The sequence below is a fragment of the Calonectris borealis genome, chromosome Z, assembly GCF_964195595.1.
Source record: "Calonectris borealis chromosome Z, bCalBor7.hap1.2, whole genome shotgun sequence".
In the NCBI taxonomy this organism is placed as follows: Eukaryota; Metazoa; Chordata; class Aves; order Procellariiformes; family Procellariidae; genus Calonectris; species Calonectris borealis.
In genome coordinates this window covers 68346103-68367927 of record NC_134352.1, presented here as the reverse complement: position 1 = coordinate 68367927, position 21825 = coordinate 68346103, and positions in this window count along the sequence as shown.

Sequence of the window (21825 nt, the reverse complement as noted above, 5' to 3'; positions counted from 1 at the left end):
ACTCTTCATTTTAAGTTTCAATCACTTCGTATTTTAAGAGGCACGTGGAACTACAAGGATGTTGTCGGTGGGTGTCCATAGAAACACTTAGAAGATACTAAAGCGTGCTACCATTTCATTTGAATTAGAAGCATTGCTAAAAGTGGTCACAGGGCAAGACATGCAGATAAGCCAGATAGGTAGTTATGCAAGTCCTTGGACAACGTAGACAAAGATGGCACTGATGACAAGCAAGCCCAACAGAGGCCCACCAGGATGCTCAGGGGCTGGGGCACCTGCCCTGTGAGGGGAGCTTGAGGGACGGAGCTGTTCTGCCTGGAGAAGGGAAGGCTTTGGAGGCAACTCAGAGCAGCCTTTCCCACCTACAAGCAGGTCACTGTGTAGACAGAGCCAGGCACTTCATAGCAGTGCGTAGTAGCAGGACAACAGGCATAAGTTGAAACACGAGAAGTTCACACTGGGTGTAAGGGAAACCTTTTTCCCCATGAGGACAATCCAGCAGATGATCTCCTGACATCCCTTCCAAGCTGAATTATGATCCTATGAAGAGGTATGCCCACCCACTTTTAAGTCTTACAGACTCCAAAATCAGAAAGGAATGTCAAGTTAAAAAGACACAATTCCCTCAATAAACATTCAAGGAACAACCGTGTCACCACAGCAGTTGGATGCAATTGTCAGCAGGAATATAGAATGTTTCTTCTTTAATATGTTTTTCCCTTACATGATCCTTAAGTGATCCTAAAATTTCCCATAAATGCTATTTTCCCATTGATTTTAGTGAAACTTTTTGCTGTTCAAGGAATACAGTATCTATTCACTATTCACTAGAATATTCATTCTCTGCCAAGTAGAATGTGTAGTGGAGAAAATGCAAGCAAATGCACAAAAGTTTGTGTCTGTATTTTTAAGTGAAAACAAGTAAATAAGATGAAAGAATGAAGCAGTTAAAATGCAGTTTGAAATAATTGTATTGTTCAGATTTGCAATTTTTTTTCAGGACTGACAATAATTCTCAAAGAGACAGTAACTAGTACCAGCTAGATTGGTCAAGACAGCAAGGAAAGCAGAAAAAGCCCTAAGGCAAGACACTTGGAAAAATAATGGATAATGCCCACTGGAGCAACTAAAAAGAGCCCTGCAGGGATGTTTCCCATAATCTTTTCCCACATACAGATGGTCTAGTCAGAGCAATTCAAATCCTTGTTTCAAATGGTGACTCCACCAAAACTGCAAAAAGCCTAAAATGCTTGGCATAAAAGATACACAAATATTGAGTATTTCCACATTTGGACTTCAACTTTAGAGAAAGTAATTTTCATTCATTTTATGAGAAAGAAAAAAAGGACTGAGTCCATAAAGATACAGACCCAGAGCTCCAAATTTACACAGCCCGCAAACTCAAGAGTTGCACTTCCCAACCCAGCATGCCTGGAAGCTGTGACAATTCGTTTATTAATCTCCCCGGCATTCTCCACTTACGGGCTCTCATGGAACTTCAGCCTTAATTGAAAGGCACTTGCCACTGTCAGCAACCTAGCAAGCAGCACCACATGCGCTGACGGGGTGAAATCCAGCCAGGGCCCACAGCAGAAGCCCGATCAAAACCCTCATTTCCTAACTGGAAGAAGGGCCAGAACCTGAAGTGTTCAGCTGCAGCCTGTGTACAGCAAAGGTAGTGCAATATATAGACTTGAGGACATGGTGTCTTTGTTTGCATGTGTTTCACAGATACACTGCAAGTTGGTAAACAGCTGTTTACCTCACAGCAAAAAACACATGGTGAGGCTGTTCATGGTATTAATACCATTTCGTCTGTATATGCAGATGGGACATTGCAGTGCACTTTTGGAGCCACACATTCAGATACGTACTTCGGACCTTAAGAACACTTGGGAGTAAATCTTACTGCTCCCGCTCACCACCCCTCCAGTTCTCAGTAACGAATCAGTCAGGATCTAGGTAACTCTTTTCCGAAAAAAAATCAGTGAGGGATTTCCACCTTATAATATTTCTTTCTTTTTTTTTTCTTTTTTTTCAAAATGAGACATAGCATATGGAAAACTGGGAGAAATGGAGAAACAACAGAAAAGTGTCACAGCAAGGAAAATGAAAAAAGGAAAATGAAAAAAGAGAAGGGCAGAGTAAAGATCCCAGGAGAAGAGCACAAGACCAAAGAGAAATAAAATTATGCTAAAAGTTGTATGTGAAGAACGACACACAAGAAGCCCATTTTTATCAGCCCCTCAGATATATAAGCAACGCCATGAACGCTGAAGTGCCATCTACTGGTATATCTTGTGCTAACTAACCATGTTGCTTGGGGTCCACCATGGGACACATGAAACATGGATTCATCTTTTTCTCTGCCACTGACTTTTTGGTGACTGTAAGTAACAGACCTTGCTAGAACAGTGTTATAACTTCCCCACTGTAAAATGAAGATATTAAGATTTCATAACCTGCGTTCTTTCACAACCTGTGCAAAGCTCCTTAAGATCCAGTGATAGAATGTTCTGCAAGAGAAGTAGGAACTTTTGCAGCAGCATCTCCATGTCCAAACTCAGCACTTCTGGAGAAGATGTTAAAAAATGAAGTGGGAGACACAGAAGAAAAGGAGAACAGAAGACAGAGGAGGAAGAAGAAGGGAGAAGAGGGTAAAGACCAGTAGGAGTTAAGGAGGAGGAGAGTTGATAGAATACAGTGTAAGTGATTAATTGCTAAGGACAATACAATTTACACTGCAGTCTTAGCAGATGTGTATGTGTTGCTCCAGCTGTGGGAACAGCAGATTCTCCAGATCTTGTTTCTGACACACAATAACTGTGAACTCTATTATGTGCAAATAATAAATCTAAGCAGCACCTCCAACATATGAATGAGCAAGAAAAAGAGGGTCATATTTTCAGAAGTGTTAGCACATATTTGTCAACACCAAACTTAGCTAAATAGCACAAACGAAGACTACAAGACAATGGTAACACATACCCAAAACAGTATGTGATCTTGCAAGTAAATACATAGTTTTGAAAATCTGACCCATGTTTAATAGGTAAGACCTCTAGGGATGGCAGACTGCGCGGGGTCTTAGGTAGATTGGATGGGTTTGTTTTGCTGATGTATTTACTGGCTGGTATGTTAATTTTTTCAATGTGTTATAGAGCAGTTCCCAAGTTAGGGTCATGACCCCACTTGGGGCCCGCAAGCCTGGAAGTGAAAATGAAAGTGGGGTTGTGACCCTGGAAGTAGGGTTGCTAAGGGAAAACTTTGGGAAGCACTGATGTTGTGCTACTAGGTGAGACCCCTACGTGGATGGTGAGTTTAATCACTGGCAAGGGATAAAGTTTTTAACAGTGCCTATATTTCTGAGGCACTTAAGTCTCATTTCTGACTGATTTACTGCCAGATTCAAGTAAAGGTCTCAGGTACATAAAGAGAGATTTGAGAATTAAACTCAGAATTGTGAGTAACTACATCTTGAAAAGATCAGGCCTATCATCTAGTGAAGACATATCCACCATTTTCTTTAAAATATCCATTGGTAGCTGCAGTCTACTGATTAGAGCAGTTCCTGACAATCCTTGGCCTGAAGGAATCACACTCACCTCTGCCATTTTTCAGGAGGATGATCTTACCACCAGGGCATTATCATGGGATAGAGCCAAGTTTATGCGTTTTGCCCAACTCTGCGGTGTTTCCAGGGGAGGTGGGGGTTGTCCCTCACCACCTGCATGATCTTTGGGCAAGGAACAAGTACGTTTGGTTAAGGAAGGAGTCAGTATGTTGAGCAAGCAAGAAAGGGATAGCCACTCTGAAGAAAAGACTAAGTCTTATTCATTCTTTAGAAGAAGTGGCACAGATGCCTTCTTCAAGAACAGATCCTAAGCTTGAATTCAGCCTGGACTTTGAAGGTTTAAGGTTCAGTTGCCATTACACACTCATCTGCACGTGAGGCACCCTAGGATATCCTCATTGGTCTCCAGGTGCTGTTCTCAAAGGAGATGGTTCTTCCATAGCTCCTATCTGACAGCCTCATGAGGAAGCTTGGGATACCCTAATGAGTTTTAAATGGAACAAGATCCCTATGTGTGGACAAGTGAATTGAGCCCTTAGGCTCCTAAATCATGTAAGTACTTCTGAATAGTCATGAAAAGTAGACATAAAGAGTTGTATCTCCTTATTTCTCATGCTCTGTGTACATTTATTCCAATCTCAAATTATACTGTGCTATGACTGCAGCTTTCACAGTAGAGCTGGAGAATATTCCTGACTTTCACCTAGAGAAATATTTTGTAGTTAGTAATAGAACATTTGTGATTTGCAGCATGCCATTTCAGTAAGTGAAGAGGCTAATATTAACAGCTGATTTTTGGCAGCTACATGTCTCTGCTTCTCATTTATTAGTAACTTGTATTGATTTATACCAGGATTAATTATTGATGCAAATATTTCACCCATATTTTTTCTGTCACAAGCAGGGAAAAAATGCATGGCTGTGAATAATCCATACAATGGTTTATGAAGCCCAAATTCCTCAGAGAGTATCAAATATCCACCTGGTGTCCCTGAGTGCTGGATTTCACATTTAGATCTCTGAATTAACAGATGTGTACAGTCACATACAGGCAGAAAGCTCCTTCTTGATACTACTTCTGAGGAGGCTCATAGGCACTGTTTATTTCAACAAAATCGCGGGACAACTTGTGCTTGTGAAATTTGTTCCAAATCTACTCGTTTCGGAATGTTAATAACCAGTACTCTGCACAGAGCTCAACTTCTAAGTTTTAGGTCATAAAGCACATCTAAAAAAGACAAGTGTACCCACTGTAAAATGTATCCAAAAAGCAAAGAGCCACCAGAAGTCCCTGAATCTCAAAACCATACTTTTTGCATACTTTGTATGCAATCCTATTAAAAAGTACATCTTACGCATTTTTGCCTGAACATTTCGGTACACGAGATCCAACACATTTCAAATCACCTCAGGGACATAAAATTTATAGAAGTCATTATCATCAAAACTATAAAAAGGGGAGGTCTCACAAAGAAGGAATTTGATTTAAAACTTACAATATTTTAAAATACTGCACATTTCAGATCCTTCTATTTGCTGTGTTAAAAGTGGGGATTGTAAGAGCATTTTCAAGCTTTTTTTCCACAACTATGAATGCTAGAAATAGTCTACTATGAAGCACAGAATTCTATGCATCCATGTTATGCAAGAACTTGAAGATTTTAAGGAACAAAACAAAAACAATTATTGAAAAACATGATAAAGTTGTAAGAGTCAGCAGGGCTGACTGCCAAGCAGAGAGGACTTCATTTATTCAGGACTGTTTTGTGTCTATGAAACTGAAGCCTTGTCTGCACTTAAGAACATCTCTTTTTGTTAGTCCTGCATAGGGCAATCATTCCCCTCATCTAGAAATGGTAATTCCAGCTTAAACGTGTTTCAAAGGTACATTGTCCTTCTGGTCAGTGAAGAAAGAGTCATATCTTCAACACGAGTGCCAGCATACCTACATCTGCGGTAGAGCAGTGTCAAGCACAGTTATGATGATGAAAAAAATTGCACTGCTAGCAAACATAATCATGTCAGTAAAACTTATTAAGTATAGACCAGACTTGAATACACTATTTTCTGAAGAACCACAGAAACCAAGCTGACATTTGGGATTTGCTTTTTCACAGGAACAAGTAGCCACAGCTGCTTATAAAGTTTTAATAGCTATGTTTTTCACTGCAGTGGCAAATCGTGTAAGAACGTATCAAATAAGCTTTTATTACAGTCTTGTAAAATATTCAACAGCATGTATCAAGCCCAGAACCTATGTTCTCACTCTTTGTTCTGATGATGCTAATAAAGAAAAAAAAAACATAATATTTTGACGTATCTGATCCAGAGCAGAGGAAGAGTTGAATATGACTGTCATTGTGAAATCCTCATCTTTTCTAATGAAAAGCAAAATATTTAAGGTCAATTTTTCAACAACTCATGGAAAAATGCTTGCACACACTATTTGCTTATTCAGACCAAATAACTGTCATTACTTGCACACACAACTACTTGATTGGCTGTACTGCCACGTGCACAGAAGCCTCAAAGCTTCCTTGGGTTTCACAGAAACTGCAGATCATAGACGGTATCTTTGTTTAAAGCCTCCATGGGGGCTCAACAGAGTAGAGGGAGTGTATTGCTTATTTTCGTAAGGGAGGTTAGACAGTCCCACTGTTACATGCATTCTTTCCCCCTTTTTCTCCCCAAGTTACGGAGCAGCACTGCTGCCAATAAATAAACCTAAGCTGAGGAAGGAGGTGGAGTTTTTTGCCCTTCCACCCCTTCCGTGAAGGCAAGCAGCCCTTAGCCACTGGGTTCGGTACAGAGAGATGGGCTGGGGCTTTAGGTTTCTGAGCTAGAAAAGGACGCTGAACAGTATCCTGAGACAGGCAGGGATACAGCGAAATCTTCTGATAACACTGCACGGATAAGCTCAGCAGGACCGCAGCACGGCTGTGCGAGTGTAGCATGAAATTGTTGTTAAGGTTCCGGGCATAGTTTTGGCTCAGGCCAACTACCTCTCTCCCGCAATTCAAAGCTGTATTTCAGGGATTCGCACAGACCAAGAATCATCCCCAACAAGAAAACAGTTAATTATAGTCAGAAGGGCAAAAGAGCTAGCCATATGGACACGGCTTGCCATCCCAGCTAGCTTCAGGACCAAAGAACAGTCCTTAGTCCATTTTATTCACTAATACAGGCACAGCCTTCAAGTCAGATTTACATGCTGTACGTGTGAAACCCCTTATTTATATAGTCTAGGAATCGCTTGTATAACTTGCAAGTGATGGAATGACATAAGATAAAGCCACAAATGAGCTGTGTCTGATACTCATCTTAATTCTCTAGCAAAGGCACACATGTATCAACCTGTCTATGTTCCTTACTCCTTTAAATGTACTACAGAGCTTTTTCTTGGAGAATCAGGAAAGAGAGACAGCAGGTAAGTGAATATACTCAATTAATACCTTAATATTCAAATAGCATACAAGTAAAACACTAATAACAGAAAATGTGCTTGTTATTAAAATACTTGGGAAAAAAATTGATTGATTTGAATAACTCGAGTGAACTTCACAATCTGTGTTTCTGAATAGGAGAAATGCCAGATTTGGAATAAGTAGTTGCCTTATGGAATCTTGGCGTTTTCTCCTGCTCAGAAATGCAAACCGTGAAGTTCAACTGCGCTATGCAAATCATCTTGTTTTATGCTTCTCTTATTAGGTAATTCTGTCTTGATATTCTGAGTAATGAACTACATAATACAGTCTCAATAGCACACAGAATCAACATGTTACTTCAAGAGTGGAGACACTCTCAGTAAATAATTGCTTAGAATAATTTCTTTCATGATTAAATTAAAGAGCTGCTGTCTGCACAAATATAGCTAGGCAGACTGAAGCAAGAAATGAGAAGGAATGAAGCGCTATTGGACACACCTCGTCGGTTCCTGATATCACTAGGAGTATCCCAGGTGCATAGCTCAGTCTGAGATGCTATCAAAACTATGGGATGTGAGCAGATAATTCACATTTCCTTTCTTGTATGTCACTGATCTGTCTGCATGAGAACAAGCTATCTGACCTAGTAAACATAAACAAATCATGAAGCTCTATTTTAGAAAGGATCACATAAATTTTTACAAGGTTAAAGCAAATACCAAAATACATCAGTAAAAGACAGAAAAAAAGGAAAAATGCATGACAATAAATCATATTAAAATAGCCAGATGGACTACTAGTCTTAGCGAGTGAGTAAGAGGAGTTAAATCACAGATGCTTACGTGCCTTTATTTTTATTCCAGAAAGTTGATTTTACAGCAGGTAATTAAAAGCTACCTGCTTGTAACATCCTAGTGGACAGAAAGCACTCTAGTCTTCCAGAAGTAACTAAGCAGAGTCAACGGTATTACCTTCGTACTTTAGAGCAGTAAGATAATTGCCTTGTCTCCGTTAGGATTTTACAGACTTTGTTAGCAGGTACTAGTTGATCTACTGGGGGAAAAAAACCCAAGCAAAAACAAAGCAATGAAACCACAGCTTCCAAGCCTTCACTGCAATGCCAGGTGGAGAAATCTGCACCCAGTTTGAGCATCCAGGTTAGCCCAGGCGCCCAGTGCAGTATTACTCTTACACTCGTGAGGAGTGTTTGCACTCCCCTTGTGTGTGCAAAGTTTGGTGTTCTTCAGAAGATCCACTCTTCTTTCCCTTATAATAAGATGAGCTGTTTGCTAATTTATCCATTGGAAGAACTTTCTGTTTTGGGTAGAACTGTTTGAGGATCTCAGATAGCCACCAGCACTTCGATGATTTGAGCTTAGATTTTCACTGCAAAGCAAATGGGCAATTAGCCTTGGTAAAAGTGAAATCCAGGCTCTAGCAACATAAAGGTAAGCAGTGAGAAAGGCACAAGAAAACTACAAAATAATGACTGTTTGCATTTCTGAGGCTAATTTTAGCAGTGTGATTCGCTAAGATTTATTTAATTAATCCAGCAGACCTAACTGCAACCAAAGACATCTGTCATAAAATTATCTTGTTATCATCTGAAAATAAAGTCTTGATCTAACTTACTTGGTCCATGCATGGAGGAAGAAAAGACTGTTCCATTTTTCTATTGACATGAGGATTTGTGGGCCAGTTGCCTTTTTTGACATCATCTCTACTTCCATCAAGGCATCTAGACTGCTTGTACACCCTTGAAAGATACAGCCAAGAAGTCCTTTACCAGGGAAGTCACATCCATCCCTAGAAATTATGCTCTTTAAATAAAATAAAATGTCACCCATATTTTAAAAAACTGATCATTTTTTTTCTCTCTATAGAAAAAAAAGATGAAAAAGATGGAAGCGCTGAAAGATTACTACAACCATCCTGCAAATCAACAGAATCTTTTTTTGTAGTAGTTTGCAATCAAAATCCATAAAGCTATAGGGTTTTAGGGGCTGGAAAATGAAAGTCATCAAGTCTGCAGGAGGTCTTCAAGTCATCTTTGGACAGGCTACATGGTTGTATTCTAATTTGGGAAACCTATTGTTAGGAACTGGTGATAGGACACTACAAAGAAATACAACCTTCCTTCAAATATTTAGGTAGAATGATATAGAAATATAAAGGACCTTTCGTGATTTCTTTCTGCTGACTCCTCTCCACCACCTACTTTTGCTATAAAAAGGAGAATGACCTATGCCAGGAAAAAGCATGACTTGGTGAGCTGTCAAAAAGGGAATGAATAATACAAAAACAAGAATAAAATTGACCTAGGCTAGAATCAACTTCCAACAAAAACACTCCCTAGGAAGTCTGAGTTTGGAGCTTATTTTTGCATGAAAATATTTCAACTTTCACTGATATTTACAATTGCATACATCCCAACACTGTCTTTTTCCATTAGTAAGCAAAGTTTAGTTTCCGTCTTACATATTTCAGCTGGCTGACATAGCAAACGGCAGAAGTGAATGACATTCTGGGAAACCTGTAGCTCGTAATTCCTGGTTCTTAAAGATCTGGCAGAAAAAGCTTCAGGTTCCATGAGGCTGCCCTATAGATAAGATTATTATCTATAGTGACACCCTCTGATCAGAGGATACGTAGCATTGCATCTATTTTTGAGAAGGGCCAGGGAAGTGATACAAGCAGCTATGGGCTTGCTAGAATGACCCTAAGAATGCGCTAAAGCTCATAGCAGAAAGCAAGAATAAATGAAAAAAAAAAAAAAAAAAGGAAGCCAAGAAGAGATGAGTAAAATGCTAGACATAAATTTTGTCAGACTGACATTGTGTGGTCGGATGCTGACATTCTTTGATCAGATAACATATTTTCAGACAAAGGAAATGCAATAGATACAATCCACTTGGGCATCAGCAAAAATTGTGTTACAACACCATAAAGGAAATTCTTAGTTATGCTAGAAGGTGGTGAGGATTACTGGAAGAATGGTAAGGCAGGTAAAAAAATGGCCAAAAAGAGGAAAAAGGAGATGATCACAAGTAGTCCTGAGAAATGAAGCATCAGACCAGCTCTTTAAACATCTTGTTTAATATATTTGTTAACTTAACTTTGAGACAAAATCCAAGCATACACGTTAATAACAAAGGTTAGGATACATGGCCAGTACGGATGAAGACACAGATACCACCCAAAAAGAACTGGATGACATTGATCATTGGTTAGTTCAACAGAAAAAAAATGAGACTCCAGACTGAGGAGCTAACAACGATACAATTGTGTGATATGGACATACTACAAGTTAAACACAATCCCGAGAAGCAATCAAGTTCTTGAACAGTCCTCGAGAAGGAGCAATGGAGCAAAATTAGCCCAGATCATCTTAAGATGGAACTTCATCAATTTATTAAAAAGGTTATATGATGTGGTTGCCTGAAATAGGAGGAGACTGGATGAGCCAGAAGATCCCTTTCAGTTCCGATATATTCTTGGTTAAAAGGACCAAAACACCTTGCCATTATTTATAGAAATGTGATTTACAAGCACAATAACCTGCATCTAACAATTTTCTATTAAAATTTATTTTCTTGTTCCAGTTCTTCATGTTGAGAAGCTATCACTGCAAAACCCTTTAAGCATTCAAGAAAAGAATCTGAATACAAAATTCAAGTTGTGATGGAAAAGTTTTAACCTGATGAGACAACAGTCAAACCATAATAAATACAGGAAAAAAACATTGGCTTTGCCTTTGCAGGGAGACTTTTAAAACTGAAAGATGTAGTGATGGAGAAGGTCATAAAGATAATTATTCAAGGCAAAGTTCAAAATAATTTACATAAACATTCCTGAAATTCCCCTTCATTTTGTAGCAAATCAGTAGCAATTAAACAAAGTTTAATATCAATATTGAAAATTCTGGGGTTTTGCTGGATATATAGCTTTCCTGCTGGCAAATCAAACATTGCTCATTATTTAACTACAGAAATTGTGAATTTTGTGTATGTACTTCCTAACTTGGACATTTTTCAAGAAATATTCCTAGAAATTGAAATTCAGAAACATGTAAAAACAAGTTTCAACACTGTTGTCTATGTTCTTAAAGACAGAAAACTAACAAAAGGGGAAATTCCTTCTCTATGTTTACTATATTTTATGATTCCAGTTGTCCTTCTGAAGTGCAAATTCCAGGTTTGTGAATAAAGAGGGTATTTCAAGTCACTGCAAAATTTTACATTTGTTTTTATCCAAGCAGAAAAATGTGACAAGTTTTTTTTAAAGCTGCTTCTGAAAGTTGTACTTTTTTGCAGTTGATTCCTAGTTATTTGTGGGGTTTTTTTCAGTTCATTGGAATTGGAGGCCTGAATTCAGCACAGTATATTAGCATATTCCAAATTTCTTTAGGGCCATGAACCTCTCCATCGAATGCATGAAGGACTCTACATTACATGAATGTGAGAAACTGAGCTGGGTTTTGAACACATCTGAGGAGACCTTATAGAGCATTTTAGGTTAAAATGTGCTGAAAATGCATGTTTTTGAATATGCATTTCTAATCAGGTAATATAAATTAGCAATACATCGAATACCTAAACACGAGGCTTAAGAGTTCCCTTTAAATTGTCTGAACCTGTCAGATGCTACTTATACAGTTTTTATATACGTTAACAAAAAATAATCTTTGTGGATAGATATAAATTATTTTTCCATTTCTAAGGTTCATCAGAAAAAGAGACATGAGGCATAAGACAAAATTTAAGCTTCCAGAAAATGTTGCTAATTTCTTAATTTTTTTTTAAGAGCCTTTGTTGTCATTCAGAATGGCAGTGATCCTCTCTAGACCACAAAGATTCAATAGAAAACCTTGATCGTTATGTCCATTTTGTTCATAAACGTACCCTTTTATTTCATCTTGTGCTCTCTTTTCAGAACAACTACCCCCTTCTGCAAAAAGGAAAACCCTAATAGCACTTTCCTCCAGTGAATTCCAGTAAAAGGGGGCAAGCAGTAATAGAAGTATGGATTCATAGGCATTAAAATGAAACCATATGGAAACATGGGCAGAGGATTTGAGCAGGAAAAGTACTGTTTAAAAATTAATCTTTATGGCTTAATGTGGATTCCTAGGAACACTGCCGAAGTTCTGAAAACTCTTAATTCAATGCTGCTACAAAGCCAATACTCTGAAAAAGCTAAAATAACATTTGTGTTGTCAGACTGGCTCATCTTAGAATGACAGCCTGGGAAATACACTTTGTGACCTAAATCTAAACTAACAAAAGACCCTGAAGAATACTTATTGTATCTGTCATTTTAGTCACAATTTCTGTGACCGCTGACATGTACATGTGTACAGGGAATTTACTACCCTCATGTAGTATTACTACCCTTCACCTTCTTATGAGGAAAATAGAAAAAGAGAAAGAGGAAGGGTCTCCAAAGTCTCACATGGCAAATAAAGTACAAAGAAAGAAACACAAGAGCTATAGTAGTATTTAACCTGTTGTTTATTATATGGTGGAAAAAAGTGTAAGTTAAATTACAGTATTAGTGTTCTGTCTGTTTTTCCACTGCACTTCAAGAGTATAAAATGGAAAATATATGAGAAAAGTATTCTCAAAGAAGGGGGTTTTTATGATACTTTCCCAATTGACAAGAAGAATACACAGACACAACATGGATTACAAGTCTCTGATGAAGTCTCTCTCATTTAAACTTGTTTCTGCTTTCTTCATGGAATGAGATAATCTCTCCAAAATTTTTTTTTTTTGAAAAAAATGACTCAAAGAAAGGTAATTGCTAATATAAGGCTTAGAGGTCAGAACAGATGGGGGAAGAGAGGTAAGGAGAGGAATAATAAATATATAGATAAAATTAGAAAAGGACCAAGATGAGGTAATTTCACAAGCCAATTAATCTAGCAAATGCTTAACTGTTTCACTGAAGAGCAGGAAGAGAAAAAGTAATGCGCATACAGCCTTTTGTATGAAAAAGCCTTGCTTTCACAACGCATGGATGAGTTAGAACCTCCTCAATTTAATCTTGACATATTAATATCCGAGTCAAAAGGCACAAGTATGAGTAACTTTACTATTAGTATCAGCAAAAATTAAACTCACCAGGAATACTGAACTGGGTGGAAAAGACCTATTTGTGTCTAACAGTTTCTGTTTCAGACGAAATATAAATTTATTTCTGTGGTTTTTTGTTGTGTTGCAATACAACTGCCTTTGGTGAAAACTAAATCTGATACAAAACCAAAACAACAACAATTTAGTCAAGAAAATGTCATAGAAAATGGAATAAAAAGTGACCCCAAATTAAAAAAGGACGGCATGAACTACTTTCTATTATCATTATATTTTAATTATATGTTTAGGGAATTGTTTTAATTTAAATGATTTATTGCAAAATAATAGTTCATTCTCATTTGACAGGGAATTAATGTCACTTTTGCTTTGCCACTTTCCTGTTGGATGTAAGTCATCTGTTCCTCAGTATAACACTGTCCTGCAGCTGAACAGCTGATAGTGGCAAGCATACTGATATACTAAGCCTTTTAGTGGCATAGGGCAGAACCATCCCGTTTTCCCCAGGTCTTGAAACAGGCCTACAGCTTATGATTTTATTTTAAGGCCCTGACGTTTGACACATCACACATCAAGCTGTACTTTCCAAAATTAGGAACATAACTATTTCTTTTAAGTAGAAATCTTGTGGATTTGTAGTCCTAATCTTATGCAATTTGACGATGCAAATGGAGTGAAATTACTAATTTATGGCACTTTTAAAAATCGTCAAGACAAATTATGGTATGCAATACCAATTGCATGACTACCAGAATGATGATGTCGTAATTAACTGTGTATACTACTAATGACAAAGCAGAGCTTAGGCTTTAGAACAAAACTATACTGAGAAACATAGTTAAGTAGACAACTTTTTTCAGAACTTCATTTTTGTGATTAGTTTTATACAGGCTATAGTATCTTAGCAAGCAGAAAAATACTGTTCATCACTGATGTCACTGTGATTTAACCAGGGCTAAAAGAGTTTATAGAAAGCCATTTCAAGAAGAAGAGAAAAGAGAAAGTTATTGTGAATAAGCAATAATTCATAAAAATTACAGCACATTTTGGGAAAGGTGTGGTGGGTAAGCTAAAGCTCCCATTGCCAAGCATTTGTATTAAAAAAATGTATTCCTACAGCACATAACCAGACCAGGGGTTATTTTGAGAGGGGCATAGTGTTGCTTCACCAGTGTATTGAGTAAAACCAGCACATTCTTCAACATCTTCTTTATAAATGACCCAGATTTTTTTTTTTCTGGACATTTTCTAAATATTCTATTTAGAAAATATTCTGCCAATATATATTTCGGTAACTTACTTCCATGGAAACAGAATCATTAATCCTTAAGAATTCCAACAGCTGCTTTACAGAAATCGTATTATTTTCATGGCACCACATCCTTTTTTGCAGAAACTAATTGTGTCACCAAAACCAACATTCTTGGTGTAGTTAATGCAGCAATGGTCACAATCAAAATTTAAAGTACTATATAGCATGCTGCATTTTAGTAGAAGATTTTGATGTCTTCCATCCAAACACAGAAGCTGCAGAAATACATGTGTGGTCTCTTCCAGATCCAGCATGCCAGTGCATAAGGCAGACACACAAAACTTGTAATTCCTTATACAAACTACTCAGAGCCAAAGCAAGCATAACCCAACTGGGTTGTTGCCTTCCTTTTTGCAATGTCTTGATTTCAGATTCCAGTTGCTATAGGGACATCCATCTTTCATTTCTATATGGACAGTCACAGATACTGCAGACTTTTTGGCACCTCTCGTGAATCTTAGACTCTCAAGCTGTGCACTTAAGAGAAAACTTAATTTTCATTTTACAACAAAGATCCAAAATAATGTTCATGGTTCTGTAGGATGATTTGAATATGCAAACTGAGTAAACCAAAAAGGCCCAAATGTCTGGAGGCAACCCATGTTTTGGTTTTTTTTTTAATTTTTTAACAAACTCATGACATTTGATGCCAACTTCTCATTTCTGAACAGGTTCTGCAATGCTAAGTCTGTGACAAATGAATTAATCCTTAACAAAGTATATTATGGTCAGGCTTTTGATGAGATGGAGACTGGGGATTTCCATGGCAGGGGAATCCTAAAACTGCACAGGCGCTGAATATACACTGCCCTTTCCCAGATCACGCTAGACAGGGGAGCTAGTTGGGGTGTGCTGCTAGTATGAAAGCCTGCACATCAGCGTGCTCGGAGCAACACATGAACTCCTGCAAACAGCACAAAGAGAGCTAGAAGTAGCACTTTCTTCAGTCTGGTCACAAAAACAGGAGCACAATGGCAAATCGCATACAGATTGCTGCAGCCAGGAGAAAAAGCAAAAGCACTCCTTCACACCTCTTGCAAATTTTATAGCACAGCAGTTAGATTCCCAATCTTGCCTGATTGGGCTCTGGTTCTGAACTGCAGAAGTCCAGGGTCTAGTTCTTGCTTCAAGTTTGTACAGGGCAGAAACAAGCAGTTGGCCTTGAAAGTCCCGTTTATACAAAAGTGAGGTGGGGCTTATTCAAAATTTAGGACAATAATTTAAAAATCCACACACAATACATAACTGGCTTGTGGTGTTTACAACCACAGAATATAATCAAGCTTATTAAAACTGCACCTTTAAAAGAACTTTTATGAGCAGGAAAAGCCTTAATGTTTAAGGATATTACTTAGGATGAGAACTTCAGTGTGGAAGACTCAGTGTCATCCTGGCCTGCAGTGTCCTCAGAAGCATCTCGTACTGGTAACTACTAGGGGCTACTTTCATGCTAACATGAAAGGACCTCAGTCTGATCTAGTATTGCACTGTTAATATATTTCTGTTCTATATTTCAGTTCTCATAAGGCTAAAGCAAATTCTTTTCAAATGTATTTTACTGGACAGTTGTTTCATCAAAATACATTTTTATTACATATTTTCAATAATTTCCTGCTAATCTCTCAAAAACATTAAAAAGCCTCTTCCTTCAATGAAACTGGTGGCATTCAGTATCTATCTGTAGCTGATGCCATTCAAAAAATAGGCCAGCTCAAGTAGAAGTGAGAGACTATTTTAAACAATCGAATTTCTGTTAAAGAGCAATGGTACTCTGCACAGTACCTCTTGTGAAATCTGACTCCAAAATGAGTTTATGCATCCAAATGAAGATCAGATCAGTGAGAGAAGAGCTTCAAATTGCATAGAGCAAAGAAAAAGAAAATAAAGTCACAAATCAGACAAAAAATGTTAGTTTCAATACTATTCTATACCTTTAAATAAATCAACAATTAACCAAGTAATCTTTCTCAGAATTTATTTTCCTAAATTCTCAAATGCATGTATTTATCTTAGCTTACCTATATTTGCTGTTTTCACAGGGAATTAAAATCCTTTAGATATAAATATTTGAAAAAAATCATTACTTTTCAGTAATATATCAAGAAACATTTCCTAATATTGAATGAAAAGGAAACAGAGTTCAGAAAAATGGTACTTCTCCTGCACTACGTATTATTCTATGATATAGTGTTTCCGGCAATATTATAGAATGACAATTTTAGATCTTTTTATTCCATATTAACCAGTGTAGGATTTTTTATCCTAAATCCCATGTATTATTTCACAAAGCTCTTAAAATCTCATCATCTGAATTTAGGGTTCAAAAACTATCCAAAATGTCAGGTATATATTTCTACAATGGTTGGTAGAGAGGAGTCTTTTAATTTTTGCAGCATGAATTGGAAGACCAAGCACCAGCCAGAGTCATACTCTGTCAAGACTGGAGAGAAACATTTCCTGAAGTCTTAATCCAGGAATCTCAGGAAAAGCTAAGAAGGAAGAATGACTATCATTAGCATTATCGCTCAAGGAGTGTCTGACCTGGACAGCTAAAAGGACTAGAATCTCTAAGAACTCCTCTCCTTTTAGTATTCTAAGACTCTCCCACTAACAAATACTCAGGCACACCCAGGATCTCTCAAAAATCATATGAGAAAGCAGATGGCTATAAAAATTCAAAGACTAAAATCTGCTTTACCTCCAGTTAAAAAAAAAAAAAAAAAAGTAGAAATTACCCTACAGATGTTAATAATTGTCTGGGGTGGGAGTCGGGGAAGGGGGAGGCTGGCTTCTAAGTAAACAATGCAAAAAAAGACAAAGAGGTCCCTGCTGATGTAAAACAATAAAAGCAGTTTTCTCAGCAGTGTCAGCTTAGCAAGCCTGAGGGTCTGTATTTTAAACCCCAGTGGCCTGACGTCACTCACCCTGATGGTGTGTGTGAAGGAAGCTATCTCTCTGCGATGACCGACCTGAAAAGTGTTTTCAAAGCCCAGTGGGCTAATGTCACTCACACCGACGGTGGATGGTGGGATCTCTCAGGGTGGCAGCCTGGGGGAAGTGAGCTGCAACACCAGCAGCCGACCATCACTCACTCTGATGGCAGGGGGTCAGCTGGGATTCTTTGGTGGCCTCCCGGGCAATAGTTAAAAAGAAGATTTTGGTTCACATGTCAATGTCTAGCTTGAAAGCAGAGAGTATAAAAAGTGATTTTTTTTTTTTTTTAATTGTGGTTCACCAGTGGCAGCAGTGCAGCCAGGAAGGGGAGTTTCCCTGCGAGGCCGTTTGATTGCATATGAAGCTTACAATGGGGCTGGCTCTGCCTGGTTTTAATTTTTTTCTCCCGTATGAGCTGAGATGTTTTATTCCCCCATACCAAAGGGGGGGAAAAATTAAATCCAGACAGCTCCAACTGCACTTTAAATTTCATATGCAATCAAACAGACTTTGAGAATATTGTCAGCTTCCTTACCAACATGGCTGCCATATAGAAAATGTAAATAAATACTAAAATCCCAAAACATCCTGTTCTTGTGCTAACTCTTCCTTTAATGCAGAAATTGACATTTGGGACAAATTCTCCCATTAAATTTATCCTGACATCTGAAGCATGGTAAGGTTTGCAAAGGACTATGTAAGAGGAATAGCCTTTGTCCCACGGCAAATACTCAAAAAAACTGCAAGCATAATTGCAGCTGATACTTCATCAGCAAAAGAAATTATTTTGGACAGAATGGAGCCAAAAGAGTCACTACTTACATAGTAAGCTCTCACAAAGATCAAATTTTCAAACTAAAAATTAGTATTTTAAAAACGAAGTTAATTAACGTGAATTACTTAGTGTATGTTAAGCTGTCACGCTTAGATGTCTGAAGTGTCAGACTCTGAGAGTTATCCAACACTGAAATCATAGCCTCTGTATGTAAAAGCAATACAACCAACAACCAAAATGGAACTGGGAATACACAGAGCTATAGCCAGTATAATCAGTTTGCTTGTAAGCTGTACCCCTTTTCTACCAGTTCTTTGCCACATAGACTGTCGAGATCTTTGAGACTGATGCTATTGCTTCCTATGTAGTTCCCCTGTGCCACCCAGAAGAAAACAAACCAATTCAAAGCAACAGTATATTAAGGAATAGCTCTACAATTCTGCTTGTCACTGCTAACTGTGGTTTATTCCAGACTATGAAATTATTTATACCAGAATTTATTTGCCTGGGCATGGAGTAAAGCTGTGCAACCTCAGTCTCGCAGGAAAAATGTAAAAGGTTAAATTTTCCTCTCCAATTCTCACAATGTGTGCAGCTCACATATGTGAAGAGAAAATATGACTCTAACTCTGCATAGTTAAGCTAATAAGCTTTCTCATACAGTGAGACAATAGGAAATGTGAGCATACTGTACAGCACAATAAGTGCTGGCACATGAACTGTTTCAGTCTTGAGGGACAGCGTTTCACAGTGTATCAGTGACAGAAGACCAGCTTGCAGCCAGAATTATGAATGAAAAGTTTAAACCTTCATGAAAGTATGGATTTACAATGATTCTTCTGCAGTCACCTCAAAAATTGATGCATTGAATTATTTTTGGGAATAAAGCATTTAACACTTCATTTTCTAAGACTGTTACGCACACTAATTCATTAGTTTAACCTAAGACATGATAATTTAAAAAGGTGGTGTATTATATGTGTGAATACATTTACACAGATTTAAGCCAAGCAGATAAAACAGTGTACATTCAACTTAAACCTATGTAGGAGAACCTTACAAGTCTACTCCTAAGCCTGGGGAAATAGTGGGAGGCAGAAAAACTTGTATCTCTCCCTTTCTCAGGCACCAGACTGCAAGGGACTGTTGGTGCATATTAATTTCACGGTAAACTGTGTACTTGGAATTGCCACACATGCTGTCTCTGGAGAGCTATGGGTATTTGTCTTGAAATAGTCTCTCATGTGTTTGTGACTGCTATACAATAATACTTCAGCAACAAATGCTATGGTTACATTTATATTAGTAAATAAACAGTCCAAGGACCCTTTTGTACCCCTGATGCAGCTCAGCTTACGTGGCACAGCTCACACCCATGGAGCTAAACTCTTTCCCCTCTTCTCCCCTGCTCCAAAAAAACAATCCAAAACCCAGAATGGCCTCATCCACACAGCTTATTAAGAACAGTCCCAGGCCCACGCTAGTTCCCAGACTGTGCTCAGACATTGTTTGGGACGGTGCTAATTGGCCAGGGCCAAAACAGTTCCAGGGACTGTGCTAGCAATTAGCAGCACATTCACTTGTGCACATGCTCAAGCCCATCAGTTGTTGTGATCTAGCACAAGACAGTCCTGCCTCTGCAGCTGCCAAAGGCAGCTCCTGAATTTGGCACCCTCCTTTGACAGGTCCAGCTAATAAGGTGGCAGCTCCAAATTCTAGCTGCCGCGTGCTACCTCTGTCCTTCCTCCACCCAAAGAAGAGGTAGCAGGGAGATCAGGAGTTCAAAGAACTGAGCCACAAGAAGCACAGGAGCCTTCACGTGCTGCCCAAAACACCAGCTCCATCTCTGACAGTGAAAGAAGACACCAGATACAAAGCTGGATCTACCCCAAAGGTCTTCTTCAGCTGAGCTATGGCGACCTGCCAGCTGATGCAAAGTAGACAGACTCAAACAACTTGCCTCAGTTTGCAACGGAGCCCTCAAGGGCAACTGGCCTCACCAAACCACTGGTACCTTTGAACAGCTATAAAATCCTCCTCTGCTTCCAGAAATGACAGAACATTTCTCCTAGCTGAAGCACCACAAAAGGCACAAGTTTAGATTAGCTGAAGTAAATCTGAGTTGGAGTGAATGCCTCCTCTAACCTACCATCACTCATGCACTGGAAAAAGTTCTTGGAAGAGAAAGAGAAAAATTAATGAATTTCCCGAGATGCAGATATTATTACTATGTCTATCTGCATGTGACTGAAGGTTTGGTGCGAGAGATGACATACATTACTAGGCTGATAACTGATACAGTTGAAAAAAAAAGATCACAAAAAAAACCTTTGGGGAACAGAGTTTTTCAACCCTTTCTCTTAAAAATCCAGAAGAAAAACTAGGAAGATCAAAAGTTTGGGGTATTTTCCCACCTGCATTTAACAAAGGATATCACCTCCCCTTATAAGCCATTTCAATACATCACTGCTACAGAATTACTCCTGCTGTCGTACTACATCTGACTTTGAACATATTCACTAATGATTGAAAAATTAATTTTAAATACTCCTATCTGTAAAACCACCAAATTTGTAAATCACTGCTTTTAGGGAGTCTCTGTATTATGCTGCCCAGAAAGATTTTTCACTTTTCTTCTTTTTCTGCAGTGTTGTTGCTATTTTAAAAGGGAAAAACAGTGTACATTTTCATTTGCCCACAATTCAGAAATATCTGACGGGAAGAAAGCATAGAAAATTACATATTTGAGAATGGAAAGTTCTAATAGGATGATTTACAATAGAAAGTATTTTGCATCCTTTGCCTAATACAAAGACTATGAAATAATGGCTCTAGGTCTGACATTTAATTAGGATTATATAATACAAGGGTGTTGCTTGTTTGTTCTCATCAGAAATTAATGCTCTGTTGATTTGATAACTGCAGAAGACATTCGTTGAAAGTTTGTTTAACTTTTCGTTAACTATTCTTCTTCCATATTCCTTTATTTGGGGCAGGAAAATGCTGAATTTACTTGCTTGTGCAGAATTTTTGTATCTGACCTTGTCAAACTGTGCTGTCAACATTGAGAACAAGGCTGGCTTCTCCTGGAGCAACGCAGAAACAGTCAAAACCAACATCTCCTCCTGTAGGAATTTTATCACTTTTTTGTTTAACAAACTTCCAAATATTTTTGAAGTTTTTCAGTAAAATTGAAGCTGAGACTTAAGCTAAGCTTTTTTCAAAATGTCAACAGATTTTTAATATAAAACCAATCAGAGTAATTTTAAGAATACCGCCTTTTTCCCCCCCCCAAATCAAAAACTTTTCAGTCCTTCACAATATTACAGATCCTACTATAAAACTGTGCTTTTGCACCACGCATTTTTGGAAACTGTCATTTGAGGTTTTGGCACTGAACATGATTGTATTTGACTCTTGATTTATAGCAATGTCTTCTTTAATCATGACACAGCACCATAATGCTTCCAGGGCATAAGTACTGTTATTTACTTCCCTTTTACAGTTAATGTATTAAAAATATGACTCCACTTTAAGAGAACAGGAGTCTTGCCAGTCTTCCTTGCTTGAACATAGGAAACAAGACTGGAAGTGGTTAAAAACCAGAACAGAGCTCCTAAAAGTACCACAGTCTGTTAAAGACTTGCTTATCTTAGTGAACTAAGAATGTGGATCCATTTTAGATAGTGAAACTAAGAAATATGTTAAAAAAC